Raw genomic sequence first — 6,212 nt, forward strand, 5'->3', positions numbered from 1 at the left:
ATTCCCCTCGTACAAAAAGAGTTTATTGTCTTTGCATAATTTTCTGGCACAATTATATGGTACTTAAATGAGAAAAAAAGGACCATGTTTGCATGGTGAAGATCTCCAAGGCAGCAATATCAAAGTCATGTTCACCTCTTGATACATTAATAAAATCCAAGGTACTCCCACCTTTCATCAAAAGTCCCTCTATCACTCATTTGCCAATCAGGTTTACTAGTATTTTTTAGGGTTTTTATTTTAATATTTCAGTGTTTCTACAAAAACATTTGATTTGTAAAGAATTGGAATAACCTAATCGCGTTTTTAAAAATTAATTGTCAAAAGTATTTTGCCTGGCCCTAGGTATTAGTAGCACAACTTGATCAATTCCATGTTAATAAAAGCTGTATTTCAACTGATCATAAGCTACAGGCAGAATCTCTCTGTTAACTTTTACTCTATTTTGTCTTGTAAAAATTGAATGCTGAAACACTAATGACTTCTGGGAAACCTTTGTACAGCAACTGGCAGTGCTAAAGAGAGAAAAGGCATGTAACAAATTTTGACCTCAGGACTGTCTTTTGAATTGTGTTTTCATTAACTTTAGGTAGCAGGAGGTTCTGGCACTGCTGAGAAGAAGAACCCTCTGTTACCATTGCGTCAAATCATGGTCAAAAAACTGTACAAAAGCAGACAGTTTTGTCTTTCTCTTCACTTCTGTCTTTGTGAGTATTTTCTTTTTACTCCTTGTTTTTCCCTTAAGGTTAGAAGACAGCTTTTCTATTCCTTTCGTAAAATAACATTTGGGAGCTGCTCTTTCATCTAAAATATCATTATATCTGACATTTCAGCAACAAGTAGAAGGTTTGTGACTACTTGTAAACACAGAGTCAAGGATTCAGGCATGAAATTTTTGCTCCAAATTGTGACTCAGTTGTTTATTATTCACAACATTGTGCCTCAAACGTATGCATCCCCCAGCTGGGATATCATGCTCATGAGCCATTGTTAGGTGTGCCTAGTTAGGTGTTGCAAATTCTTAGTCTTGTTCAAAGCCCAGAAAAATAAATGAGGAAATTTTGTGTTTATTTCCAACCCATAAAGTATGGAGAGAAAGCTGAAGATTTGCTAAAGAGGTGAAACCCTCCTGCCTTTAAAATCAGTGGCAAAACTCTCTCAAACTGCTGTGGATCCAAAATTTTCTTAAGACCTTAAACACCTGCTTAGAGATGGTTGAATATCATCACCTATACCTTGTGACTGTACCCAGGTGTACATTTCTCACATAACTCACCTCTCCATTATCAGGATACCAGTGGTTTTGCATCAGAGAATTCAGCTTCATCAAAACAAAAATGTGTTAAACACTTGGAATTCTTTCCCTGAAAAGAGTTCTCCAGTTTTGAGAATGCTTCAGCTATCTTGATTTCAGATGACAAAAATGTTATTTCTTTTGAATTTAAGACTCACTTTGATCATTTAATAAATAACTTCACAATCTTAGTTTTAAAATTTAATCCTGATTTCCATTTTTAGTCTTATTTTAAATATCATCCATATGACAATACCTTTGGACAGCAAGCACACTGGTGCTTTCCAATCACTTATTTACTGTCCCTGGAAATATTAAAGTGGTTGGACAGAAATCCCATTTTCAGACCAGTGCTTGTTTGTGCAAAAATGTTTTCAATCACATCCAAGGAGAAGACTCAAATGTCACAGGACAGGAGGGAAAACCAGACTACATTTGCATGTTTTGAAACACCTCAGTATATATGAGGTATATATATATATGTGTGTGTGTGTGTATGTATGTATGTATATATAATACCTATATATATGTATATTATACCTCAGTATTACATATATATAAAAATATATAAATATATATATTTTTATATAAACATATAAATATATAAATATATATATATAAATATATATTATAACATATACCTCAGTGTAATATAGGGAGTGTGTGATAAAGTGCCCTGAGAGCACAAAGAGGCCCCTCCCCAGCCCAGCCTGCCCCTGGCCCACTGCCCCTTCTCCCAGCCCCCATCAGCCCATGCCCCAGAGAATGGAAACAAATATCTGACTGCTCCCATTTGAAGGAGAGAAGGGAGCAAGAGAGAGAAATCATGAAGGCTGCACTAGCAGCCAGCCAGATTTATATGAGGACACTAGGACACTGATGAATTCACACTACCAGCACCACTCAATCTATATAATTGTGACTTTGATAAGTAAATAATCAATACTGCAATGTAGATGTTTATGAACCACAGTGTGCAAAGACATATCACCCAGCAGAGTATGTTTTCCTGGCACTTCTTAGATTTCAAGCAATTTTAATTTAAAAACCTACCTTTTTAATGTTCTTGTAAAACTTGAATATCCAAATATTGGAAATGATTACTGCTCATTTTATTTCAAAGTGATTCCAAAAAATACCTTCTGCCCATGTATTTTCAATACAACTTATGGCCCAATTTTTATGTGAAACATAGAGGGAATAATTGTCTCACGAGAGAAAAAATAGTTATCCTGTTTTTATTTGGTGGGGAGATGGTGTAAGTGTTGCCTTATTATGGTTAAAAGTTAATGACTAACATGGCAGAAGTGGCATTAATTAAGGGCATCGTGCATGAAGCTGAGAGAACACACCAATTCAGAAATTATGGAACATATTCCACGCTTTGTTTTTTGAAAAGGACAGAAAATTATGTTTGATTTTAGATACTCAGCATTTCTAGCACAATTATATGAAGCTCAGAGTTCATTTGCTCACCAAGTCAGAATAAAAATGTGACACAGCAGAGAACAATGCCTCTCAAACTCTGGAAGCAGAGATTTTAGTTCACTTTAAAGCTTAACTGTCATCTCACTGTTATTTGCTGCAAAATGTCAAAGAATCACCACACAGGAAACATGACATCAAACACCAGAGAGCAAAGTTTTCACATTGCAAGATGCACAGGCAAGAGAATCTGAAATATAAAATACATATGTCTGAATTTCAGTAAACCTTGGATAACTTGCATTGCATGCAAAATATTTTTAAGTGAGGAACATATTTTAAACAGCTACACCTAAAATCATCTGCATTATCCCACTTTAAACTTCCCAAAATTTCATCTGTCAAGCTAAAAGTCCGTTTGTCCAAAGAGGACAAAAAAGTTACCATGCAAAGATGAATGCCCGAACTTGTTGACTTTTAAGACTACTCTTAGGGGAAAATATATTCCCCCCTTCATTTAAAAAGCAAACAAATAAACAAAACCAAGGAAACACTGATCCAGTTTGTGCACATCCGTAGCAAACTGTGGTAAAAACTTAAGGTTTGGCAGGAAGATAGAATTTAGGAAATGAGAGATGATTTATAGATTCTTAGGGAGAATTAAGTTTAGTTTAACAGGGTGTTGAGCATTTTAAAAGTGGAGTTTATTAATATTTTTATAGCAACATTTTTGCAACATTCCAAGGATGTAAACAGAGCATTTTGCAATGCACAAGGAAATTGAGCCTAGAATTTTGATTCAACCTAATAGAAGTTGCTTTTTATGTAATGCAGGCTTTTTAAGATAGAAGTTTTCAATTGCATTATTTCATGTTCTAGTTATTTTACCAGATACTACAGTACTGTATAACAATTTGTCTTTATTGATTGTGCCTTTTGATGCAGTTCAAATTTATAGTAAATTATCATGGTGCAATGCAGAGAACAATTATGCATGACCCTTGGAATCTGGATATGGAAAAATAGAGTAAACTCTTTCTACTGGCTTTGCCTGTCAATGGAATATTGTTCCCTAGCAAATATTTGGAAGTGTTTTCTTCAATTTTTTTCCTTTTTTTATACCATTTATTTAGTAGTTTTAAAAACCTGAGCTCACTTCTAGCCCCCAAATTATTCATCTGGAGGTCTCCCCAGTTTGATGCACCACTTTTGAAGGTGGTTTGCCCAGTTTAGGGTCCACGAGACAGTAGTCATACTTAAACCAAAATCACGGTCTTCACTTTTGGAAGAAACACTATCCAGCACATTTTTACTCTTGGTATTAGATCTCAGCTTTAATGAGTTCAATTAAAAAGCACGCATTGATTTTGAGGGAATATGGGATTCACCTCTTTTGTGCAACTATCAGCTGAGTTAAGAAAATGTTCTGTTGTGATGACTGAACTTCTTTATCCAAAGTGCAGCTCTCTGCCTTCAGTAAACCCAGAAAAAAGGCACTGACCACTGTACTTTTACCATTGGATATCCACTTCATTACAGTACGCTTAATATTTTTTACAAAATAACAATTATTCCAGAGATTAATTTTTAAAAACAAAGATTACAGAGTAAAGAGTATTTTATTATAAACTCTCTTATATATTACTAAGTGTTTTCTTCATTTTTGCCCTCTCATTTGGCCATGCTTATTCCCCTGCTACAAATTATAGTCTCTGTTTATTTTCTGATCACAGGTGTACCTGGGCCCCAGGATTGCAAATGTTGATGCAGAAAATTTGTTCCTGTAATTTTAGTGGAGCTTCATGCATTGTGCAAGTACTCATGTGTATATAAATTTTTTGTTGTTTTTTTTAGAGAATTGAGGTGTGTATCTCTAAAGTTTTCAAGAAAAACTTCAATAATTAAACTTATTAATTTCTTGGTCCTTAAAAGTTAATACTAAATTTTTTCTGCAATAATCTTTATCAGCTCTTCTAAAATTGTGGGATTTTTTATTTATTCAGTTATTTAGGTTCTTTTTTTCTTTTTTTGAAATCTACCCAAATGTGGTGAAGGTCATGTGGTAAGTGACCTGTATGTTTGTGACTGAGCTGCATGTCACATGGAGGAAAGGCATGAGAAGGGCAAAGTGATAGTGAATTCAAGAAATCCCACAAGGAGAGGCAGAAAAAGTGATTGATGCAAGCTGTTGCTTCTTGAATTCTGAAATGGTCCATCTGTGTAGCCTGAAGCATTGGAATGAGGTAAAGGGATATTTGGAAAGTTCACATAACTTATTTAAAACTAAAAATAGCAGGTAATGGTAGAAATTAACCATTTCTTTTCACAGACACACCAAGCAAGTGACTCCTTTACAGAAATAAATATGCAGCTTTGAAGAGAAAATAGGAAATTGATGCTAATCTCCAGTAATGTCAGAGTTCAGGTATGCATAGAGTTACTAACCAACTGATTTTCTGAAATGAAGCAATGGATGAATTTCAGAGATATTTATTTTAAATTGAGTTGTCAGTTCACTGCCAATTCATAAAACCAACTCTGCTGTGATATCAACTCATCACAAAATAAGCTGACAGACTGTACCATATTTTTATAGTGAATCATTTAAACCATGAATCATTAATAGCTTTACATAGGTGCTGAAAATACTGAAAACCTGCTGTCATGCTAGACAAGGTTGCCACATGCTTCCCACAACTGATGGGTTCTTCTTTGCAAAACAGATCAGTTTTTAATCCTATTAGGAAGAAAGAAAGAGCAAAGAAAGAAAACCAAAAATAAAAGGGCTCTGTTCTTCATCCCTCCTTTTTCCCCTTTTCTCCACTCCATTGCCCATTTAAAATGGAAAGCTGAGAAAAACATATTTTGTTGCTATGTTGCATTTGTTCCTGCTTTTGTTCCATAGACAGACAGATCTAATCCATGTTGTTCCAAATGGTGCAAGCCTTGATACATTGAATAAGTTACAGTTCTCATTCTGAATTACCCCTAGAATGTCGTTCTGTTGACGTATGTATTTGTAGATGATTTGTTTTATCCACTATAATAATCCATGGAATTTGGATGTTAGTACAAAAAAGCAGGAGCAAATTATAGGCTAGCCTTGTAGCTTCAGCAAAACATGCAGCAAGCCTGTCATGGGTAGTCTGCAGATTGCTTTATTCCTGCTTAAATAAGACTAGAGAAACAGATTGCAAATGAAAATTAAAATACCCACCTGTACTGATCTGAAAAAGTTGAGAGCTGGGCCTGGTTAGCATGCACTGCATTAAGTGCCTGGTGATGTTCTGGGAATGAGGGATTCCATGTCAACATATCCGTAAATGAGTTAATGAGCCAGGGGTCAGGATGTAGCCGTTTCACACATGATTAGGTGGGCTGTCCTTATGAAGGAGTGCTCACCCCATCCCTGGGGACTGTTCTGCCTGGGACACCATTTCCCTGAGGTGTGCAGGTCAAAAGAAGAAATGCTTTAGGTCCCTCTTATACCATG

General features: G+C 35.3%; 1 long non-coding RNA gene across 1 annotated transcript; it reads right to left on the reverse strand.

Moving 5' to 3' along the window:
• Positions 1-2,916: 2,916 nt before the first annotated feature.
• On the reverse strand, positions 2,917-6,008 carry LOC135298215 (uncharacterized). The gene is made up of 2 exons (XR_010360228.1): positions 5,937-6,008; positions 2,917-2,969 (listed from the first exon to the last, which is right to left on the reverse strand). It is a non-coding gene; the product is annotated as an uncharacterized LOC135298215 (long non-coding RNA).
• Positions 6,009-6,212: the final 204 nt, after the last annotated feature.

Source organism: Passer domesticus, chromosome 3, assembly GCF_036417665.1.
Source record: "Passer domesticus isolate bPasDom1 chromosome 3, bPasDom1.hap1, whole genome shotgun sequence".
Lineage (NCBI taxonomy): Eukaryota > Metazoa > Chordata > Aves > Passeriformes > Passeridae > Passer > Passer domesticus.